Source organism: Phyllobates terribilis, unplaced genomic scaffold (genome assembly GCF_046119375.1).
Source record: "Phyllobates terribilis strain yellow unplaced genomic scaffold, ASM4611937v1 Scaffold_2__4_contigs__length_985480577, whole genome shotgun sequence".
In the NCBI taxonomy this organism is placed as follows: domain Eukaryota; kingdom Metazoa; phylum Chordata; class Amphibia; order Anura; family Dendrobatidae; genus Phyllobates; species Phyllobates terribilis.
This window is the reverse complement of record NW_027362762.1, coordinates 171,396,520-171,421,424: the sequence shown is the minus strand read 5'-3', so window position 1 is coordinate 171,421,424 and position 24,905 is coordinate 171,396,520. Positions and strand designations below refer to the sequence as shown.

The following is a 24,905-nucleotide window of genomic DNA, read 5'->3' as shown; positions in this document are numbered from 1 at the left end:
CCTTCCTCCAGTGGGTTCCAACCCAGAGATCAATGACCCATGGACAAGGGTCACTAGCTCCCTGAGTCCAAGAGAGACTCCGCTCGGTGTCAATTGACGCACACTTGGCACAGATGCGGTTCGACTGGGTCCGCGGTGTAGACGGTCCGAGCATACATAGACAGCCTGCAGTTAAACCCGCAGTCCATGGGTTCAACAGTCAGGGGGAAGTTGGCAGCCATATGTCCTGGCCCTTGGCATCGCCAGCACCTAATAGCTGTGGCACCGCCAGTCCTCGAGACCGATTTAGAGGAAACTGGTCTCCTGCCACCCTCACTCTGGGGTGCCCCCTCAGTGTGGGTTTGATTCTTACTGTCCCCAGCAGAGGGACGTAACCCTTTCCCAGGCTCCGGGGTTTGCCGGGGCCGGCGTGCCATTTGCATTGGGGCAGAGTCCTGTACAAAGTCCTGAGTGGTTGTATACCACTCGATCAGGCTAACCACCTGGTCCAGGTTACCTGGGTCCCCTTGCCCCACCCAATGCTGTATGGCTGCTGGCAGAGTTCGCACCAGCCGGTCAACCACTACCCTTTCTACCATTTGGGCTGGGCTCAAGGTCTCAGGCTAGAGCCACTCACTGTAATAAGTCATATGCCTGAGACCTAGTGGGTCGGGACTCTGCAAAGGACCACTGCTAAACATGTTGGATCTCACATTGCAGCTTCCCGCAGTTCAGGGCATCCTTCCGGGTGAGGTCAAAGTACGCCTTCTGGGCATCTCCCATCAGGAACGGAGCCACCACTTCTGCCCACTGATCGGCTGGCAGGCACTCCCGCTCTGCTGTGCATTCGAAAACTGTGAGGAAGGCTTCCATGTCGTCCTCAGGACTCATCTTCCTCAACGCTGCTCTTACTTTGTTCCGGGCCTCACGACGAACGGGGGTCAGCGTCGGGGACGTCTCTCGGAGGTCAGCAATCTGTTGCAGAATCAGTTCATTAGTTTTCTGCTGCTGCTGGTACAGTAGCTGCTGCTGCTGATTATACTGTTGGTGCTGCTCTTGCTGTTGCATTGGAGATGCTGCTGTTGCTCCTGCTGTTGCCGCTGAAACTACACCTGCTGCTGCTGGGTGACTACCAACTGCTTCAGTAGCTCCTCCATGTTGTCGGCAGGCCTAAGCTGTAGCTTTCCCGGCTTGATCACAGACATGCAGCTTTTGGGGTATGCCTCAGTTCACACTGCCCGCATTCTCCACCATACAGTAGTGCGGCGGTGTTCACACTGTGCAGTAATGAGGCAGTGACCCAAGGAAAATCCAACTTAAATGGCTTTATTCAGCAAAAACTCACAAAGTAAAGGTAAACGATATCCTCCGGATCGCATCCGGGTCGTAACACAGTCCTTTTCCAACTCGATACAGAGGGTGACGGCACCGCCGTGTCGCACTGAGGTGCGGCAGGAGTTTTGCTTCCCTTGGCTCTGTGTTCAGCTTCACACAGACCTGTGTTGCAGAGCCACCTGCTCTGCAGCTTGTAGACAAAGCACTGACACACCCAAACCTTTTCTGCAGCTTTTAAACAGGAATCTGTGGCCATGAGCCACCTATAGGACCCGGGCTGGAGGGAGTGGACCACCCCACTGCAATTCCTGTAGTCCACTCCAAGAATAAAAGCCCATGCCGGGTTTTACCAAATCTGCCTTGGACAACTAGTTTGACCAAGTCCAAACTTACTTTTATTCTGCACTGCAATCACAGCTGTCTCTGTGACTGCAATGCACTCCAGCGGGTTTAATATGCCTCAATGCACATTCTAGGAGAAACATACCGTCCCTCGCATATGATTCCCGTCACTGCCTCACAATATATTAATCCTTTCAGCAAAATCAAGAGAGGTCAGACTTAGGATGAAGCTAGGGGAAGCCAACATAACAGGTTATGTTATGCAAAGGATGGAGATAGGGAATTAATGGGGGAGTTAGTGAGGTCAGTGTGCGGGGTTGAGGTTAAAGTAATATAAGGATGGCATAGGAGGGCTAGGGATCGATTTTGTGATTGGAACACACAGGAAGAAACATCAAAACTCTCCCCTAGTGATTTAGGATAAGAATACCATGGCTTTATGGATCTTTTAACATATGTGGGAACTTCTGAGTTTGCTTGCAGTGGAGTCTAGTTCTTGTCATGGGAGCTATAGTGTTAACAGTGGGGTGTCCTCAGAGTTGAAAAGGAAAATATTGGTGTGGAGGCTGAAGGAGGAAAGTGATAATGTTCTAGACTCCACATGGTGGCACTTAAGTTTTTTATCTGGTGGTGTTTGGGCACCCCAACATATTGGCTGGCAGGGGAGTCGAGAATAAGAGACAAGATTATGCACCAGCTGCCTGCGAGCCGTGGTTTAACAGCTGCAAGTTATTAAGATTGCATGTGTATGCAAAGTTACCGACAGCTGCGGGCCTTGAGGACCACCTCCTGTGTTCTCAGAGTTAATTTTTATAGTACTAGTTTTATGTGAGTATATGGGGATTGTTGAAGTAGAGATCATTTTATAAAATATGTGGTATGCATTTAATAAATGGTTTATGAGGCCATCCAGCTGTTGTATCATTTGTTAATGGCTTTAAGGTGGGCTAAAGTGTGGCACCCTGCTGTGCACAGGTACTACAGGACCCAGGGTGCATGGACGGACTTCTCCACAAGAGGCCCTCATTACATACAAACACCTCCACCCTTCCACCTCATACCACCAGAGGGAGCCCTGATAGGGATATATATAGGGAGGGTGGAGCCAGGCAGCTCAGTTAGTAGTCAGTAGTTAGTGTGCTGGCACTTAGACCAGTTAAGACGCAGCACGCTGGCTGCTGTGCTTAGGCGAGCCAAGGCCTACAGCACGAGTTGAGTTCTGAGGGACCCGAGTGTGGCCGAAGGCAAGAGGAGAAAGGAGAGAGGAGTTGAGGGGGCAGAGGAGCATCATAGGCTCACCCCAGTATACAAACCGGACACCGGGTCCGCGCCTACAGGGTCCCTTTATACCCAGTAGGGACCACCGGCATTCCAGGAGGACTACAAGTCCCTGGCTGACCTGAAGCTAGACCCATTACAGGACCAGGAACCACAAGGCCCCAGCGTCCAGGGAGAGTGGTTGCCAAGAGAAGGTCCTACTACCGAGCGACAGGTGAAGGAACAGCACGACACATAAGCTAGGCCCAGTTGCAGGCTGGCCAGGAGCATACAGAGAGGCAGACACGGACCAGGAGGCCTTATACCCGCTCACTGGGGAGAAGTCCAGAAATGTACCCATCCTACTGAGTACCCTGGACCATACCTGACATCCGCACCAGTAAAGGTATTGAAGCGAATCCCCTGTCTCTGTCAATTACTCCTGCTGCGCCATCCGCCTGCACTACAAGCCCCAGCATCACCACCCACCATCAAACACCATCCCTGCCCCGGGGGCCCGCTCCATCTGTGTGGAGCAGAAACACCTAAGCTGCCATCCCATCACCTCCCCCGGCGGTCTGCAGCAGCGCTGGTAAACCTTACCAGGTACCACAGGTGGCATCACTAACTATTTATTTTATTTTTCCTATCCAAATTACAAATTCCCTTGTTGGTTGACCGCCCTGGGCCACGGACCGGGCCAGCCACTGTGACATATCCCCCACCAGCATCCATAGGCCCGGCTGCCCAGTACCCCATTGCCCCGGGGGCGAGTCAAAAGAATGAAAGGAATTATCAGTATCCTAGTCATTTACATGTTCATGGGGGAAAGGACGACCCCCTTCATTACAAAACACATGCAGTTGCTATCCCTGCACGATCCTCCACGGAAAGCACAGTATGATTGGAGAAAAGTTTTATCCCATCTGTTTCCCCAGTTATGTAATTAGGTGGTTAAGAAAGGGGGTTTATTTTGTCACTTCCTCGTCAGTTCTACTATTGAGATCATCGGGGTCAGAGAGCTAACAAATACCATCATGGACTCCACAGAAACAGTAACTTAGATGTATCCTAACAGACGTTTGTACATTTATATACCAGTGTGAGAATGTAATGTCATTAAGTTTAAGGGGTTGTCTGGAAAAAGAAGTTATCACCTATCCACAGATAGATTGGTGAGAGTCTGACTGCTGGGACCCCACTGACCTGCTGGTTGGGGTGCTTTTATCCCCATTAAAAAGCGAGCAGTGCGCTGGACTTTTTGCGACAGTGCTCATAAAGAATGAGTGGAGCGATGGTAAAGCATACACAAAGCCACTCTATTCTATCAGGGATAAAAGTGCCACATTCTGTCAATCCATGGAAGTACCAGTGGTCAAACCTGCACCAATCTATAAGTTATCATCTATCTTTTGAATAGGCGTTGCACTCTTCTCATCAGACAACCCATTTAAAAATTTTTTAAAAGACTTTCATGATGTACACATAATATTAGTACACTAGCTGTACTACCCGGCTTCGCCCGGGTTAATAACTGCTGTTAGCAAAATAGAATGTGTTAACAAAAATGTATTCTCCACACAAAAAACACAAATCAAATAGATAGAAAGTTCATTGGCTCTTGAGGAAGCAGTTCTTGTTCTCTTGTCTGCAAGCCTCGCTTCCCTCTCCTCAGAAAGTTCATTGGCCCTGAGGAAGCAGCTCTTGTTTTCATGTCTGCAAGCCTCGCTTCCCTCTCCTCAGAAAGTTCATTGGCTCTTGAGGAAGCTGCTCTTGTTTTCATGTCTGAGAGCCTCGTTTCCCTGTCCTCAGAAAGTTCATTGGCTCTTGAGGAAGCAGCTCTTGTTTTCATGTCTGCAAGCCTCACTTCCCTGTTCTCAGAAAGTTCATTGGCTCTTGAGGAAGCAGATTTTGTTTTCATGTCTGAAAGCCTCTCTTCGCTTTCCTCAGAAAGTTCATTGGCCCTTAAGGAAGCAGCTCTTGTTCTCTTGTCTAGCAAGCCTCACTTCCCTCTGCTCAGAAAGTTCATTGGCTCTTGAGGAAGCAGCTGCTGTTCTCATGTGTGTCAGCCTTGTTTCTCGGTCTTCACATTTTTCATTGGCCCGTAATGCAGCTTTTCTTTTCGCATCAGCTGACATTCGTGCCATGAACTTCCTTTTCTTATGAGGCATTATTGTGGTAAAAATAGTCTGTAACTGGCAGTTTCTATATCCTCTCACATAGAAGTAATGTGACTGACATCAGCCTTTCCACCAACACACCCTAACTGACATCTTATTACCTTACACAAGCTTTGTTATACTGAGAATGTCCTTTGTTGCCTATATTAACCAATCACAGCTCAGATTAATTAACTGTAGCAAAATAGAAGCTGAGCTGTGATTGGTTGCTATTGGCAGCCTGATAAATCTTTGTGAGATGAGTTTTGTGTGTGCTGAGGGTGGTATATGTGTTCAAGCACGTGGTAGTGTGTGGCGCATTTTGGGTGTGTGTTCATATCCCCGTGTGTGGTGAGTATGAGTATCCCATGTCGGGGCCCCACCTTAGCAACTGTACGGTATATACTCTTTGGCGCCATCGCTCTCATTCTTAAATTCTCCCTTGTTCACATGTGGCAGCTGTCAATTAAAACACTTTTCCTTTCACTTTTTCCCCATTATGTAGATAGGGGCAAAATTGTTTGGTGAATTGGAACACGCAGGGTTAAAATTTCGCCTGACAACATAGCCTATGACGCTCTCGGGGTCCAGACGTGTGACTGTGCAAAATTTTGTGGCTGTAGCTGCGACGGTGCAGATGCCAATCTCGGACATACACACACACATACATACATGCACACATATATACATACATACATACACACACACACATTCAGCTTTATATATTAGATAGACATACTGGCAGGTATGATTCACTCACTACAAACCTTTTTTCACGTCATTTATTTTTTCAAGCATCTTTACACACCTGAGCTCTATACTGGGTGTGTTATTCTCAGAAAATGACATAGCTATTCTCTATGACAGCTGGTTGGAAAGTCACTTCTGTAGTATCTAAGGAAGGATCTGGATACATCCAGTGAGAAAGGTAAACGCAGGGTAATTGATTCCTGGTTTCCATAGCTCACATCCGAATTTCCCTAGACACCTGTCAGGAGAGAATGTAAGTACTATCTGTCCTGTATTTTCAGGGATTTGAGAACTTGGGAATTGGATAAAAACTTTTAATCCTCATAAATTGCCTTTTGTTCAAGACAAAGAATTTAGCAAGGGAAATATGTTGAGATTATCTACAGTGTTTTATATGTTATATTATTTTGTGCTATTGTGATTTTTTTTTCTTATCATTCAAAACTTACATAGACTGTCCTATATCACATTTTTAAAGTAATTTTTAGATGTTGGAGATGGTCTCAAACAACGTGGTCAAATAACCACATTAGAAGTTTTTAAGCAACTGTTTGCTGGGTTTAGTTTATCGACTCCATAATGTTGGGATACTGGTTATATTAGCATAGTGGAATAGCTTGAAAAATGGCTCCATAGAGTTGAGCCAGAACAATGGATAAAAATATTGTATAAATAGTTTATGTGCTAGTGCAAGAGGAGTGTACCAAAAGGACAACATGTAGATATAATATAATAATCCTTAAAAGCATACTTTTTGTGATAGCAGATCTATTACTGACTTGAAAAAAAAATAAAATGGACCTCTAACAACAAAAATAACAAAAAATATCTAGCTTCAGTGCTTTAGCCTAAGAAAAAATTTTGACAAACAAAGAAGGTTTTTATCTAAGCCTTGGTAAAAGCAATTTTTATCTCTATTTTCGTAGAGGACAGATTGAAAAAAAGCTTTAAATCCAAAAGATTGGTTACACATTTTGAGCTAAGTATAATATGAATTCATACAAGGGGAATGACACCTGTAGATATATTACATTCTAAGGTACATGATTCTGGCTATCGTCAATGAGTACAGCCAATGATTGTGATGTTGATTATTGGGGGAAAATTTAATATTATTACTGTCCTAAAGTTAGACAGGATAAAAGCCAGGCAAAAAATGCAAGTTATTTATTACAAAGGCACATATTGTATCATAAATTTGGTTTTACATTATGCATTACTTTCTGTTATATGGTATGTCTGAGGTTTGATATATGCAGTGTATTTATACAAATATTGTTTATTATTTAATACTATTTTGTACTGTTATTTATACATTTTTATACACCTTTTTGCTATATCTCTATATACATAGACTAATATTTATATACAGTACAGACCAAAAGTTTGGACACACCTTCTCATTTAAAGATTTTTCTGTATTTTCATGACTTTGAAAATTGTACATTCACACCGAAGGCATCAAAACTATGAATTAACACATGTGGAATTATATACTTAACAAAAAAGTGAAACAACTGAAAATATGTCTTAAATTCTAGGATTTTCAAAGTAGCCACCTTTTGCTTTGATGACTGCTTTGAACACTCTTGGCATTCTCTTGATGAGCTTCAAGAGGTAGTCACCGGAAATGGTTTTCACTTCACAGGTGTGCCCTGTCAGGTTTAATAAGTGGGATTTCTTGCCTTATAAATTGGGTTGGGACCATCAGTTGTGTTGTGCAGAAGTCTGGTGGATACACAGCTGGTAGTCCTACTGAATAGACTGTTAGAATTTGTATTATGGCAGAAAAAAGCAGCTAAGTAAAGAAAAACGAGTGGCCATCATTACTTTAAGAAATGAAGGTCAGTCAATCCGAAAAATTGGGCAAACTTTGAAAGTGTCCCCAAGTGCAGTTGCAAAAACCATCAAGCGCTACAAAGAAACTGGCTCACAAGAGGACTGCCCCAGGAAAGGAAGACCAAGAGTCACCTCTGCTTCTGAGGATAAGTTTATCCAAGTCACCAGCCTCAGAAATCGCAGGTTAACAGCAGCTCAGATTTGAGACCAGGTCAATGCCACACAGAGTACTAGAAGCAGACACATCTCTACAACAACTGTTAAGAGGAGACTTTGTGCAGCAGGCCTTCATGGTAAAATAGCTGCTAGGAAACCACTGCTAAGGACAGGCAACAAGCAGAAGAGACAAGTTTGGGCTAAAGAACACAAGGAATGGACATTAGACCAGTGGAAATCTGTGCTTTGGTCTGATGAGTCCAAATTTGAGATATTTGGTTCCAACCACCGTGTCATTGTGCGATGCAGAAAAGGTGAATGGATGGACTCTGCATGCCTGGTTCCCACCGTGAAGCATGGAGGAGGAGGTGTGATGGTGTGGGGGTGCTTAGCTGGTGACACTGTTGGGGATTTATTCAAAATTGAAGGCATACTGAACCAGCATGGCTACCACAGCATCTTGCAGCGGCATGCTATTCCATCCGGTTTGCGTTTAATTGGACCATCATTTATTTTTCAACAGGACAATGACCCCAAACACACCTCCAGGCTGTGTAAGGGCTATTTGACAAAGGAGAGTGATGAGTGCTACGCCAGATGACCTGGCATCCACAGTCACCAGACCTGAACCCAATCGAGATGGTTTGGGGTGAGCAGGACTGCAGAGTGAAGGCAAAAGGGCCAACAAATGCTAAGCATCTCTGGGAACTCCTTCAAGATTGTTGGAAGACTACTTCCGGTGACTACCTCTTGAAGCTCATCAAGAGAATGCAAAGCAGTCATCAAAGCAAAAGGTGGCTACTTTGAAGAAGCTAGAAAATAAGACATATTTTCAGTTGTTTCACACTTTTTTGTTAAGTATATAATTCCACATGTGTTAATTCATAGTTTTGATGCCTTCAGTGTGAATGTACAATTTTCATAGTCATGAGAATACAGAAAAATCTTTAAATGAGAAGGTGTGTCCAAACTTTTGGTCTGTACTGTATATTTTCTTTCAAAGAATATAACACTATTTATACAACTCCCCTCCCCCCTCTTTTCTCTGCTACATTTCTTCGTGAAGTTTCTATTGTGTTTTTTGCTCCTCACCATTTTATATATCTATTTTATCTTTGTGTATCAAAAAAATTATATTTTTAATATTTATTTTCATGGTCATTCACCAAATTTTTTTTGAGTGTAAAATAGATAGTAGTGATGAGCGAGCACTAAAATGCTCGGGTACTTGTTGTTCGGGTCGAGCAAATTGGAATGCTCGAGTGTTCGGTCCGAGAAACAAGCCCAATATAAGTCTATGAGAAACTCGAGCATTTTTCCGGTGGCCCCCCACTCCCGACGGTCTGCAGGGGGCCTAAAAATTGCCCAAATCGTTGGGAACAGTGCTCAATGACATGGGATCAGCATGGGGAAGAACCCTGGAAGCATTTCTGACTCCCAGGTCACAGCTGTCAACAATGTTGTCAGAGGTATTATGCCACTTTTACAGACTCACAAAAAAACCTACAAAAACGAAAACAAAATAGATTTTCCTGGGAAATATGTTAAGGAACATCCTTTCCGGGATAATGACTTGTATATAAGGCAAAAAATAACCAAAACCAAAAATGCTCCTTCACCCTTTGGGCTATGTTCACACGTAGCGTTTTTGATGCGTTTTTGCACTTTTGCATTGCTTTCAACCGTGACAAATGCATTCATCGGGAAATGTCATTTTAACATTTTACAACCTTATCTGGCCATGTGGTGTGTGAAACATCATCAGAGACATCCTGTTTCATTTATGAAGGAGGGATTATGAAAGTCACAAAAATTATTTTTACAGCCTTACTATTCTTAAAGTGCCAGCAGTCGGCTGTGCTTTGCTGTTACCATTATTAAAGAGTGGATCTCCTATACTGTTATTGCGTATTCAGTAACTGCAAGGGCTGCCAAAATTTGGGAAAAACCCCACTAACAATTTAAAGACACATAGAGCTGGGCTACAGTAACGAGTATGACATGTTCCCATTAGAAAGGAGAGGGTCTGCTATACAGTTATAGGGTATGCAGTGAGTCCAACGGCTGCCAAAATGTAGGAAAAACCTTACTATCAATTTAAAGACACATGGAGCTTGGCTACAGTAATAAGTAAGACATGTTCCCATTAAAAAGGAGTGGGTCTCCCAAACTGTTTGCCTATGGAGTGAATGCAACGGCTGCCAAAAATGTGGAGGAACTCCAGTGTCCCTTGCAAGAGACGTAGCGGTCGGAGGGCCTCCTGAAAACAATGTTCCCATTATTAGGAAGGAAGTGGGTCTCCCATACTGTTTGACTATGCAGTAAATGGAACGGCTGCAAAAAATTTGGAGGAACTCCAATGTTCCTTGCAAGAAACGTAGATATGGTGATATGGTAGCTATGGTGGTGATATGTAGGAGGATGTGGAGGATGAGGATGAGGAGAAGGAGAAGGACAAGAGCAAATAGACAAAATCAGGAAGTGTATACCCATGTCGGAGTGTGAAGACAGAAGTGCATGGGAATAGAGTTAGACCTTCCAAAAAAAAGACTGTATTTGAGTTTATGTTACGCTGCTATCATTCGGTGGTGTTGAGAAGTCTTGCCCAATCCAGCCCTTGTTCATTTTTATAAGAGTCAGCCTGTCAGCATTTTCAGTTGACAGACGGATGCGCTTATCAGTTATAATTCCACCAGCGGCACTAAAAACCCGCTCTGATAAAATGCTGGCGGCAGGGCAGGCCAGGACCTCCAAGGCATAGAGAGCCAGTTCATTCCACGTATCCAGCTTGGATACCCAATAATTATAAGGCACAGAGCAATTTTGGAGGGTGTTGGTATGGTCGGCAAGGTACTCCCTCACCATTTTCCGAAACTTTACCCTCCTTGGAAGAGTACCCCGTGCCTCAGGACCTGTGCGATGGGAGGGTCTGAGAAAACTGTCCCAGAACTTTGACAGTGTTCCCCTACTGGATTGCATTTGTGTCTCTCTCACCTGTACTCCTTGGTTGTCCAACGAACTGTGACCTCCGCCACCAGCGTTTTCAGATGGGAATTTTTTAAATAATTCCGCAACAAGGGCCTTTTCGTACTGCACCATTTTATTAGGCCTGTCCTGCAAGGGAATAAGGGACAGAAAGTTCTCCTTGTAGTGTGGGTCTAGAAGTGTCACCAACCAGTATTGACTGTCACTGAACACGAGGGTCACAGGAAAGGCAGTGCAACATAAACTCAGCCATGTGTGCAAGACTGCAAAGAGGCAAGACTTCCGTGTCCTCACCAAGAGAACGACTGACCATGCTCTCCTCCACATCCTCCTCCTCCTCTTCCTCCTCCTCCCTGTCCTCAGGTCATCCACGCTGAACAGACGGTATGACAGTTGTGCTGGTAGTACCATCTATAGCGCAGGAAACTAGCTCCTGTTTTTCCTCCTCCTCTTCGTCATTCTCCCCCAATCCATGTTCGGATGAGATGAGGCTGGGCTGTGTGGAATCACCCTGCATGGTTCCTTGCTCCATGTCATCGTGATCCGCCTGCAATGCATCCTCTTTAATTGTGAGCAGAGAGCATTTCAGTAGACAGAGAAGTGGGATGGTGACACTAATTATGGTGTCATCGCCACTCACCATCTTGATGAAGTCCTCAAAGTTTTGGAGAATGGTATATATGTCTGATATCCATGTCCTCTCCTGAGGTCTTGTGTGGAGGCCTTGTTGATGCTGGTAGTCAACAACTGCCCTCTTCTGCTCACAAATCCTTCCTAACATCTGCAATCTAGAGTTTCAACTCGTGGGGACATCTCAGATCAGTCGGTGAGCTGGAAGCTGCAAACACTGCTGAAGCATGGCAAGGACTGAAGAAGCTGTAGCTGACTTTTTAAAATGGGCACACAGATGGCATACTTTGACAAGCAGATCTGTCAGATCCGGGTATGTTTTGAAAAACCGCTGAACCACGAGGTTAACCACATGAGCCAGGCATGGTACGTGTGTGAGCTCGCCTCGCCTCAGAGCCGCCACCAGGTTCCGGCCATTGTCACACACGACCATGCCTGGCTGTAGGGTCAGTGGTGTCAGCCACCGATCTGCCTGCTCTTTCAGAGCTGTCCACAACTCTTCAGCATTGTACAGTTAGTCACCTAAGCATATTAGCTTCAGCACAGCCTGCTGATGCTGGCCTGGCGAGTACTGATCAGTGGCGAGCACGTTCGCTCATCACTAATAGACAGATTAAAAGTAGACAGCCAGATATATTGAACACTATTCTTGTACTTTTAACGCCTCCTGAATGACTTCACTTTCACCAATATTTTGCATATAAATAATAGTTTATGACATTAATAAATCTGACGGATGAAATAATTGTATCTAATACATAATAAATATGACACACAACATTGACAATGTGCACCAAAATGGCAAAAAAACTAAGTGCTGTGGTTGTATGTGTGTACATTTTCTCATAATTTCCCATAGACTCTTTACAAACAATTTAGCAGAATTCTGGCAGAATTTTAGAGGAAAATAACAAAGAACAACAGACAATTAAACAAGAAATGCTCAAAAATAAGCTGTGAAAAAAACAACACTGAGCACTGCATGTTATCTTATAGTTGTGTCTATATATTGCAATCAAATTTAAAAGTAGACTCAAAAGTTTGAATGAGAAGCTGAAAAACCAAGGGATTTTCCAGAGTTTCAAATACCGATGGACTTTGAAGGGATGAGGAATCAATATCTATTGCTTAATACTGTGAGGTTTGTTTTGCCTAGTCTCGTAATGTGCCATATCCTAGCCCTAGAGGAAGTGCTGTAGTCAATAAGATTATGTATTACTAGATGGTGGTCTGACCGGGCGCAATCAGCAGAACGTTGTTTAAATTTGGCGCCAAAATCGCTGATTGGTCGCGGCCGGCAACTGCGACCAATCAGCAAAACGGTGTTTAAATTTGGCAGCAATATCGGTGATTGGTCGCGGGTGGTGGCCGCGACCAATCAGCGAACTGTGTTAGTGAGGACAGGAGAGCTTGTTTAAATTTGGCAATAAAATCGCTGATTAGTCGCGACCGCGAACACTCAGCAAAACGGTGTTAAAATTTGGCGCCAATATTGCTGATTGGTCACGGCCGACGGTCGCGACCAATCAGCAGAGCGGTGTTTAAATTTGGCGCCAATATTGCTGATTGATCGCGGCTGGCAGTCGCGACCAATCAGCACAGCGGTGTTTAAATTTTGCGTCAAGATCACTGATTGGTCGTGGCCGGAGGTCGCGACCAATCAGCGAATCGTATTGGTGAGGACCGGGGAGTGGAATCGTATTGGTGAGGACCGGGGAGCGGCGCTGCCTGTGCGGCTTCTTCCGCTGCGAGAAGCAGGGAGATGAGCGGCTGCTCGCAGCAGAAGTATCCCGACCGGCAGCGCCGCTCCCCGGTCCTCCCTTGACACCCTAGCCGCATGGAGGTCAGCAGCGCCGCCGGTCGGGGTCCTTCTGCTGCTAGCGGCCGGGAGATGAGCGCCTTGCGCCGGTCATCTCCCTGCTGCATCGCCGCTGACCTCCGTCCTGCAGATGAGCCGCTAACGGCCGCCATCTTTTTCTCAAATCCCGCGTCGCTGATTGGCCACGGCCGGACCAATGAGCGACGCAGGATTTCCTGGACAGACAGACAGAAAGACAGACAGACAGACAGATGGGATAAGACGATTATATATATAGATAAAGCATAAATGTCAATGAGCATGCAAGTTCTATAATGTACAGGAGGAAATTAGAAAATGTACCCTATGTTTATGGCTGCTTGTTTGGAACAGTTAAGCCCTAATACATATTGGACTGGTGTCGGCCAAATCTGCCAATATTGACGGGTTCGGCTGACACTCTAATGTGTTTGGGGGTGAGGTGGGCACCGGCTGACTGATTGTCAGGGGGAGAGGTTGGTTGGACATGTCTGATTTTGGAATGCAGATAGCTTTGTTCTGTCACAGATAAGCTGTCAGAAGAGATGTTTGTCGGTGGCTTTCTCAGAGAAAACACAGGGACACTCAGTTGAATGAGCATTCCTATGTATGGGACACATGGCCAAGATGGTCGCTTTCCGAATGATTGGCCAACAGACATCTAATGTGTATGGGGATGACGCGCCCCCAGGGTCGTGGGGTGCTCAGCAGCCGGACCTCTATGGATGCCGGTGGGGGGTTATCACGGTGGCTGGCCCGGTCCGTGGCCCAGGGCGGTCACCCAAAAGGGAAATTATTTATAGGGGATTTGTAAAGTGTTTGTGACGCCACCTGTGGAGTGCGGCTAAAGGGAGCTGCCGCTGCGGAGCAGTCCTCTGAGGCTCCCCACAGGTGGAGCGGGCATAAGGGCAGTGTGGGGTAATGGATGGTGGTACAGGGGAGAGACCGCCAGGACGATTCAGGGAGGAATGACAGACACTCACACGGGGGTTCGCTTCGGTACCTTTACTGGTGTAGATGCAGGTATGGTCCAGGGTACTCGGTAGGCAGGGAGCACTTCTGGACTCTCCCCAGTGAGCAGGTATAGGGCCTCCTGATCCGTTGCTTCCACTTGCTAAGCTTCTGACCTGCCTGAAGCTAGGCCTGGCTTTATTACTGTCTCTCTATCTCTCTTGCATCTGCTGACCTGGTGGTAGGGCCTTCTCTTGGAGATCACTCTCCCTGGACGCTGGGGCCTCCGTGACCCCTAGCCCTGGTACAATAGCGTTGGTCGACCTGGGACTTGTAGTCCTCCAGGTATCCGGTGGTCCCTACTGGGTGTAAAAGACCCTGTAGGCGCGGACCCGGTGTCCAGTGTATATTTCAGGGTGAGCCTGGTACGCTCCTCTGCCCCCTCAACTCCTCTCTCTTTTCCTCCTTGCCGTCGGCCACACTCAGGGTCCTCACTACGGCAGCACAGACAAGCTGCGTCTTCGTTGCTCTCAGCGTTAGCATGCTCTCCAACTCACTTCTCACTACTCACTGAACTAACTTCTGACTGAGCTGCCTGGCTCCACCCTCCCTATATATATCCCTAACGGGCTCCCATGCACCCTACTGGGTTCTGTGGCACCTGTGCGTAGCAGTGCGCCACATTCCCCCCTAGTACAATTCAGTACTCCTGGACTGAAGCATTTTGTAACAGGTTAACAAATAACAATAATAACACTTATAATAATAGTAGAGTTACAGTAAGTCCCGTAACCTGGTGTCCATTTCACCGAAGAAAGAACATGAGGGACCCGCCTGAAAACCCTCAATGTAGGCCCTGGGCGTGGCTACAGGGCATAAGTGATCCAGGTGCTGGACCACGTCTTCGGCCACGCCAAACGGGTTTTTGTTCTGTGGTCTCTTAAGGGGCACTCCAGGGAGTGCAACTATGTACAGGAACAGTTTTGGGCTGCTCACAGTACTCAGCCTACAAGTTTTTATACCCTGACGGGTAACTAAGTAAACACATGTATTTCAGTTTATACAATAAACATTAGTAGGCAATACCCAACTGGGTAACTATTTACACTGCAGGTATTTCTAACTTATTCCTTATACCTGGCAGGGACCTGGCCTTTTGTACTGCGTGTTGACCTACGTAGTACTGGGGTGTTGTTGATGTTTGTGTTTGCACTGTCTGCTACCCTGTCAGATCTACGTGTGGGCAAATTGTATAGCTGTCTTAACCTCTCGATGGGACTGGCAAGTACACTGGTTACTCGGCCTACTGGCTCTTCTTCTACTGGCGATCCTTCTTCCGGGGATTCTTCCTGAGCAGGCTCTTCTGGGGCACTTACAGGTCTTCCTTGCAGTGGAGGGTCTTCTGGCTGTTGGTAGAAGTGCATCACAGGTATTATTACAGCTCCATCCAGTTGAGGCCAATCTGCCGGGAAATCTCCTAAGACAGTATGGAGTACATCTTCTTTGGGTTCTTCAGTCACTATAAGAGGTATTTCTTCCTGTGGCTTCAATAGACCTGGGCACAACTTCAAATGGTCTCTTGAGACTGCTGCAACTGTCTTAACTCCATCTTTACTGATTAGACAGGTTTTTCTATTGTCGAACCTGGAATCCAACACAGTGTAAGGCTCTTTCTCCCACTGGTTGTCAAGCTTGTGGTTTCTTGTCTTTCGCTTCAGCACAACTTCTCCAGGTGTTAAGGGTTCTGCGGGTGCACTCTTGTTGTACTGTGCTTCCTGCTTATCTCTCACCCTATTTAGACTGTCTTCGACACAGGCCTGTACTCTCTTGTACTGCTCCTGCCGGGTCATATCCCAGTCTTCAGTGGACATGTCTGCTTCTGGCTCTACCACTCCAAGCTCCAGGTCCATGGGCAACTTTCCGGGTCTTGCTCTCATGAGGGACGCTGGAGTACAATTGGTGGTACTCACTGGTATTTGATTGTACAAATCTACCAGGTGAGATAGTTTGTCTGGCCACTGATTCCTTTTTTTTCGAGGTAAGGTCTTCCGCAGGTCTATGACGATATTGTTCAATTTTTCACATAGACCATTAGTTTGAGGGTGGTACGGCGTAGTCCGAATCTTCTTACTCCCGTACAGATGGCGAAACTCTTTGAACAGCTCGGCTTCAAAGGCAGGGCCTTGATCCGTCAGCACCTTATCCGGGTATCCATGGGGCCTGCAGAAGTATGCTTAAAAAGGCCTTGCTGCAGTTTCTGCTGTCAGATCCTTGACGGGGGCTACCACCAGGAAGCGGGAGTAGCGATCCACCATGGTCAGAGCATAAGAGTAGCCTGACCTGCTGGGTGACAGCTTGAAGTGATCCAGAGCGACGATCTCCAGGGGCTGGGTTGTCTTCATGGACTGCAAGGGTGCTTTCTGGCTGCTGTAGTCTTTTCTTCTGAGGCTACAGGGTCCACAATCCCGGCACCACCTCTCTATGGAACTCCGCATTCCAACCCAATAGAACCGACTCTTCAGGAGGGTTTCCAGCTTCTTCCAGCCAAAGTGCCCTGCTTAATCGTGGTAGGCCTCCAACACCATCTGGATGTCTGTCCTGGGCACTACGATCTGCCATACCATCTCATGGGTCCTAGGGTTAACATACCTTCGGCACCGCTTCTCTCTATAGATGAACAGCCGGCTTCTCTCATTCCACAGTTGCTTGGCTTGTGGAGGATCGTCTTTCTCCAGGGAGGAACCTTCCTGGGTTATCAGTTCCTTGATACGACTGACAACCGGGTCCCTGTCCTGGGTCTCCTTCCAACTGTGATGAGGTAAAGGGTTTAGTGTCTTACCACAATACCTCCTGGAGGTGCGCTGCTCGTGGACCATCCCATATCTATGGAAGGCAGGTAGCTCAATCTCCTCCAGGTCATCCACTTCTTCTTCAGTGTCCGACTGGTGAGGCATTCTGGATAGGGCATCGGCGTTGGCGTTCTTGTGGCCTGCCCGGTATTTGATGGTGAACTGATAGTTTGACAGTCGGGCCATCCAACGCTGTTCCATGGCTCCCAACTTGGCTATCTCTAGATGTGTCAAGGGGTTGTTGTCGGTATAGGCCGTGAACTTAGTGGAGGCCAGGTAGTGCTTGAATCGTTCAGTGATGGCCCAGACCAAGGCCAGGAGCTCCAACTTGAAGGAGCTATTCCTCTCGGTAGGATGAAGCTTCCTGCTGGCATTGGCAATCACCTTCTCTTTGCCATACTGCTTCTGGCTTAACACAGCTCCTAGTCCCTCATTGCTGGCATCAGTGTACAGCAGGAAAGGTTGGCTGTAATCAGGGTAGGCCAGGATTTCTTCGCCAGTCAGGATCTCTTTTATCACTGCAAAGGACTCAGCCTGCTCTTTACCCCACTGGAAGGTTTTTTTTTGCCTCTGTGGGACTGTCCTACCAGGTGATCTTGCAAAGGCGCTGCCTTCTTGGTGTAGTCCTTTACAAATCTCCGGTAAAACCCGATCAGTCCCAGGAACTGACGTACCTCCTTGAGATTCTTTGGTTCCGGCCATTTCTGGATGGCAGTGACTTTCTCTGGGTCTGGTGCTACTCCTTCTGGACTGACGATGTGCCCCAGGTACTGAACCTTCTGTTTGAGCAGGTGGCACTTAGAAGGCTTCAATTTCATCCCATACCGGGACAATGCTTCAAATACCTCCGCCAGGTGCTTCAAATGGTCCTCATACGTTTTGGAGTACACTATCACGTCATCCAGGTATAGCGGCACGGTCTCAAAGTTACGGTGTCCCAAACAGCACTCCATCAATCCCTGGAAAGTTCCAGGGGCATTGCAGAGTCCGAACGGCATACTATTGAACTCACAGAGCCCCATCGGGGTAGTGAAGGCCGTCTTCTCCCGGTCCTCCTCAGCAACTGTTACTTGCCAGTACCCACTAGTGAGGTCAAGGGTAGAGAAGTAATTTGCAGACTTTAGTGCAGCCAGGGATTCCTCTATACGGGGCAAAGGGTATGAATCTTTATGTGTTATGCAGTTTACCTGTAATCTACACACATCCTCATGCTTCCATCCTTTTTCCTGACCAGGACCAGGGGAGCTGCCCAGGGGCTACAGCTATCTCTTATTACCCCTGCTGTCTTCATGTCATGCAACATTTCCTTCGCTTTCTGGTAGTGTGCTGGTGGTATGGGCTTGCAACGTTCTTTGATGGGTGGACAGTCACCTGTGGGTATATGGTGTTGTACCCCTTTAATCCTCCCAAAATCAAGTGGGTGTTTGCTGAATACCTGTTTGTATTCCTGGACCACCCTGTGTACACCTTGCTTTTGATGGACAGGAGTGGCGTCAGTCCCAACATGGAGCTGTTGACATCAATCCTCCAGCTGAGCTTCGGAATCATTGTCCTCCACTGTATCTGTGGCACCCCTGAGGGTTCAGTCGCCACAGAGGTACTGCATCTCACCCAGAGGTGTGGTATCTCACTCTCAGGTAAGGAAGGAGTACAGCTCGGGACCCTAACACCTGCATCCAACACATACCCGCAGTGGGGGTAGGGCGAGATTGCTCCTAAGGGAGAGCACAGTCCCAGGTCCCTAGCTGGCGGGAGGGTCCTATGTAGTGGGTGTGGGTGGAGAAAGCAGCTTAGGGGAGCACATGACAGGGAGAGTATAAATAAGAAGCCATCTTAGTTCAGTTAAGTCAGTCAGAGGAGGAAGGTGACAGGAGCAGAGGCTCTGCATGAGCTCTGCTCCGGAGGCGGGCCTAGCCTGTGAGGCCCAGGATTGAAGGAGAAAGGAGTGGGAGCAGGAAGGCTTCAGGAACCAAAGGGACCCTAGGGGTACGGGCCGTGCAGAAGGCCACCCGTACGCCCGCTGCTACCAGGAGGTAGAGGGGTCAGGCCAGATAAGGGGAACCGGTCCCTCAGCTAGCGGAGAAACAGCAAGGCTCAACTAGAAACCGGAGGCTGCAGCATTTCATGTACTGCAGGCCAAAGTTCACACCAGTCTCACTAAGAAGGTAGCCACATAGGACCCAGGGGACGGAACACACGTCGCCCGCCAAGGCCCGAGGATACCGGATAGAAGTGTCACTGGGTGTGAGGTGCAGGGAGAAGGCCAGAGAAAGGACACACAGAAGGGGGTCCTGCTAAGTACTCTGGAGCTATCTGGGGGTGGACTGAGCCCCTCACTGAGTACACACAGCACGACAGGGGAGATTGCTCTGGTACCTGTAATTTGGACTGCAACAGCTGTAAGTAAAGATCTTGGGACTGCATCACACGGACTTTGTGTTCTTTACTGACTACCTGCACTGCAACCACCATCATCCACCTACACTGACCTGAAGCTACACTCTTCCTGTGGGGAGTTATACCACCCTCGCTGCCAAACCACCAGCTTCAGAGGACTGTTCCGCAGGGCGGCCTCATTAGCCGCACTCCACAGGTGGCGTAGTCGGACATTATAAAACCCCTATATACATCTACTACCCTTGGATTGACCGCCCTGGGTCACGGACCGGGTCACCGCCACTGTGACTACAACCCCAGCGTCTACCGGCCCGGCTCCGGGTACCCCACGGCCCAGGGGGCGAGTCATATCTGGTGGGGTCGAGGATTCCACTGGGTGTATGGCATCATCATTCACAGTACACCACCTGGCAACAGTGGCATATCTTGGTAATTTAACTTCCTCCTCCTCACAATTTAGGAGACGTATGGGTACCCTCCCATTGCATACATCAACTACCCCTTCTAGCAGTTAAGAGTGTAGGTCTGTGCTCCGAGCTAATGGGCTCCACTACTGCCTGGTAGTTCTGTCCCTTGAGACCTATTGCTGCCCTACACCAAATCAGCATCTCACTCATTGGGAGAATCACAATGGGTATCGGGTCTGTCACCCGTACATTACCAATCTCACCACCTGTAAGCTTTACCTGTTGCTGGTACAGGAGGGCTCGAATCTCTCTCTGGAGCACCTTCCTCTGCCCTGGTTTGGCAGTGTCAGCAATCTGTTGGAGCAAAAACAACACTTCTCCCAAACAGTTACCAACAATATTTGTACCAATTATCATATACAAGTCTGTATCACCAGGGTTAGATTCTATGTCAATTAGTCCTTGGTCCTTTAGCTCCACTCTCCCCACCTTCACTGTCATGTCCTTAACCCCGACTAGGTTAAGAGGAAGGCCATTAGAGGCATGCACAGAGAGGTTCGGGGCTGGCAGGCGGAGTTCATCTACGGACCAGTACCTTTTGTAGAGGGCATCAGGTATGATGGTTACCTGTGAGCCGGTGTCCAGTAATGCAGGTGTAGCAATGCCGTCCAGCACGATGGACAGGAAAGGCCTCCCTCCTACGAACCGGTGGTACCAGCTTGATGGGCCTGGTTGATTTACTCCTGGGTGTCGGCCCTCGGCCCCAGGGTTTGCTCGTTTGAAGGACAGTTCTGTGCTGTGTGGCCTGCCTTGTGGCAACGGTAGCAGATGAAGTCTCCTGGAGGGAGACGTTGGTCATTGGTCGTCTCACGGGGTGGCCTTGTCCTCCTCCGGGGTGGCGTTGTCCTCCTACGGGGTGGTGTTGTCCTCCTTCTCCTCCTCATCCAGGAGACATCCTCAGGGCTGTCAGCGAGTAGAATCCTTCCTTCCGGCTCGGGCTCCTCCTGTAGCTGCAGGGTGCTCAGGACAGTGGCGAGGGTTTTACTTAGCTGACACACTTCAGAGCGCAGGCTGTCCAGCTCGCTAAGGGGCACTGTTTGCATCTTTGTTTCAGCCGTCAATGAAGGAGCGGTGTGTGCTGCGGTCACTGGGGTGGCCCCACCCTGGTAGCGCTGGATAGCAGTCCCTGATGTTTCCAGGGGCTGCAGACCCTTAATAGCCATGTCCTTGAGGGTGTCAAAGGTGGTGTCTGGATGATCTAAAGCCCACCACCGTACAGTTCTGCTCTCCTCCTGGGACCTCAACCCCCGGATGAACTGTTCCATCAACAGTTTATTTTCATCTTGTATGCTGGCTGGACTAACCTGTTTCAGGGCCCACAAGGCTTTCTGTAAGCTCCAGGAGTAGTCCCGGATACTGTCCTCAGGTTGCTGGACACAGTAGTAGAACCTCATCCGGAGATCTGTCTCAGTGCGGTTTTCAAACACAGTTTGCAGTCTCTTAAATATAATGGATATTGATGCCTGGTCTGCGGCTGGCCAGGTTTCAACTTCCCACTCTGCGGCACCAGTCAATTGTCCCAGCACAACAGCGGCTCTCTGCTTACCAGTCATAGAATACATGTCCAGTACACCGCATATTTTTCTCTTGAACGCAGACAGGGTGTCTGGTTTGCCATCATACTGGGGAAGCCATTTTGCTCCAGGGATATACGGCAGGGCCATGGGTATCAACGGAGTCACGACCCCTGTTGGTGGGGCGGCCGCTCCGGGCTGTGCAGCGCTGGGCGCAAGTTGGGCATCAGGAGCGTTAACCAGCGCTCCGACAGCTTGCTGGTCGTCGGCCATGGTTGCGCCCCCCTAGTAAACCGTAGCCTACCTTCTTCACTTCTTATCAGGTAGGCCGCAGCTCCGCGGATGACTGTCTTCTTCCAGGACCTTGCATCGCTCGCGTCTGACGTCAGAGCGTCCTCTGGACTCCTGACGCTTCCTGGTTCGACATCAGGGGCGGGGTGTTCCTGGGCTTCGCGCGCTTTTCACAGTCGCGCCTCTCGGTTTCCCGCGGTTACGCCCCTCTTCTTCCTGCTCGGCGACAGGAAAATGGCGGACAATGGCGGGAAACAGCGGAAATTGGCGGGAAACTTCACCACAGTGAGTATTACAGTACTTTAAGGCGCACAGTACCCGTGGCAATGGGCATGGAATCCTGTTCGCGACGCCAGAAGGTGACGCGCCCCCAGGGCCGTGGGGTACTCAGCAGCCGCGCCTCTATGGATGCCGGTGGAGGATATCATGGTGGCTGGCCCGGTAAGTGGCCCAGGGCGGTCACCCAAAAGGGGAATTATTTATAGTGGATTTGTAAAGTGTTCGTGATGCCACCTGTGGAGTGCGGCTAAAGGGAGCCACCGCTGCGGAGCAGTCCTCTTAGGCAGATGGTAGGGCAGCTTGTGATGGAACGGCTCCCCACAGGTGGAGCGGGCCTCAGGACAGTGTGGGGTAATGGATGGTGGTACAGGGGAGAGACCGCCAGGACGATTCAGGGAGGAATGACAGACACTCACACGGGGGTTCGCTTCGGTACCTTTACTGGTGTAGATGCAGGTATGGTCCAGGGTACTCGGTAGGCAGGGTGCACTTCTGGACTCTCCCCAGGGAGCGGGTATAGGGCCTCCTGATCCGTTGCTTTCACTTGATAAGCTTCTGACCTGCCTGGAGCTAGGCCTGGCTTTATTACTGTCTCTCTTTCTCTCTTGCACCTGCTGAAATGGTGGTAGGGCCTTCTCTTGGAGATCACTCTCCCTGGACGCTGGTGCCTCCGTGACTCCTAGCCCTGGTACAATAGTCAGCGTTGGTCGACCTGGGACTTGTAGTCCTCCAGGAATCCTGTGGTCCCTACTGGGTGTAAAGGACCCTGTAGGCGCGGACCTGGTGTCCGGTGTATATTTCAGGGTGAGCCTGGTACGCTCCTCTGCCCACTCAACTCCTCTCTCCTTTCCTCCTTCCCGTCGGCCACACTCAGGGCCCTCACTACGGCAGCATCAGCACGCTCTAAAACTCACTTCTCACTACTCACTGAACTAACTTCTGACTGAGCTGCCTGGCTCCACCCTCCCTATATATATCGCTAACAGGCTCCCTCTGCTGGTCTGAGGTGGTAGGGTGGAGGCGTGTGAATGTAATGAGGGCCTCTTGTTGAGAAGTCCATCCATGCACCCTACTGGGTTCTGTGGCACCTGTGCATAGCAGGGCGCCACAGGGACCTTAACTTTGCCAATGCTCACATCACACTGCATCTGGCATATGCAATGGGAAAGCTCCAGATGCATACACTGAAAGCATAGAAGGGGGCCTATGGATGAGGTAAACATATGCACTGGGCATAAAAACAATGTTATTATTTCTTGTATCCACTGAGATGTTCATATTGGTGGATAAAAAACCATGCAGTATGTACAGTTATATGAAAAAAATTGGGCACCCCTATTAATCTTAAGCTTAATGTTTTATAAAAATTGGTGTTTTTGCAACAGCTATTTCAGTTTGATATATGAAATAACTGTTGGACACAGTAATGTTTCTGCCTTGAAATGAGGTTTATTGTACTAACAGAAAATGTGCAATCTGCATTCAAACAAAATTTGACAGGTGCATAAGTATGGGCACCTCACCAGAAAAGTGACATTAATATTTAGTAGATCCTCCTTTTGCAAAAATAACAGCCTCTAGTCGCTTCCTGTAGCTTTTAATGAGTTCCTGGATCCTGGATGAAGGTATTTTTGACCATTCCTCTTTACAAAACAATTCCAGTTCAGTTAAGTTTGATGGTCGCCGAGCATGGACAGCCCTCTTCAAATGATCCCACAGATGTTCAATTATATTCAGGTCTGGGGACTGGGATGGCCATTCCAGAACATTGTAATTGTTCCTCTGCATGAATGCCTGAGTAGATTTGGAGCGGTGTTTTGGATCATTGTCTTGCTGAAAGATCCATCCCCTGCGTAACTTCAACTTTATCACTGATTCTTGAACATTATTGTCAAGAATCTGCTGATACTGAGTGGAATCCATGCGTCCCTCAACTTTAACAAGATTCCCGGTGCCGGCATTGGCCACACAGCCCCAAAGCATGATGGAACCTCCACCAAATTTTACTGTGGGTAGCAAGTGTTTTTCTTGGAATGCTGTGTTTTTTTGCCACCATGCATAACGCCTTTTTGTATGACCAAACAACTCAATCTTGGTTTCATCAGTCCACAGGACCTTCCTCCAAAAAGAAATTGGCTTCTCCAAATGTGCTTTTGCATGCCTCAGCCGACTCTGTGGCTGCTTGCAGAAACGGCTTCTTTCGCATCACTCTCCCATACAGCTTCTCCTTGTGTAAAGTGCGTTGTATAGTTGACCGATGCACAGTGACACCATCTGCAGCAAGTTGATGCTGCAACTCTCAAGAGGTGGTCTGAGGATTGCCCTTGACTGATCTCACCATTCTTCTTCTCTGTCTTTCTGATATTTTTCTTGGCCTGCCACTTCTGGCCTTAACAAGAACTGTCCCTGTGTTCTTCCATTTCCTTACTATGTTCCTCACAGTAGAAACTGACAGGTTAAATCTCTGAGACAGCTTTTTGTATCCTTCCCCTGAACAACTATGTTGAATAATCTTTGTTTTCAGATCATTTGACAGTTGTTTTGAGGAGCCCATGATGCCACTCTTCAGAGGAGATTCAAACAGGAGAACAACTTGCAAGTGGCCACTTTAAGTAGCTTTTCTCATGATTGCATACACCTGGCTATGAAGTTCAAAGCTCAATGAGGTTACAAAACCAAAAAAAGCGCTTTAGTAAGTCAGTAAAAAGTAGGTAGGTGTATTTAAAACAAGAAAATGATAAGGGTGCCCATACTTATGCACCTGTCAAATTTTGTTTGAATGCAGATTGCACATTTTCTGTTAGTACAATAAACCTCATTTCAAGGCAGAAACATTACTGTGTCCAACAGTTATTACATATATCAAACTGAAATAGCTGTTGCAAAAA

At 47.8% G+C, this 24,905-nt stretch overlaps 1 protein-coding gene across 2 annotated transcripts in view; it reads left to right on the top strand.

Moving 5' to 3' along the window:
- Positions 1-5,925: 5,925 nt before the first annotated feature.
- Positions 5,926-24,905, top strand: part of LOC141250834 (glycoprotein-N-acetylgalactosamine 3-beta-galactosyltransferase 1-A-like) — an 88,192-nt gene continuing 69,212 nt past the window's right edge. For both annotated transcript variants that reach the window (XM_073670121.1, XM_073670117.1), the window contains exon 1: positions 5,926-6,075. The gene's annotated coding sequence lies outside the window, so the exon portion shown is untranslated. The remainder of the gene's footprint in view (positions 6,076-24,905) is intronic.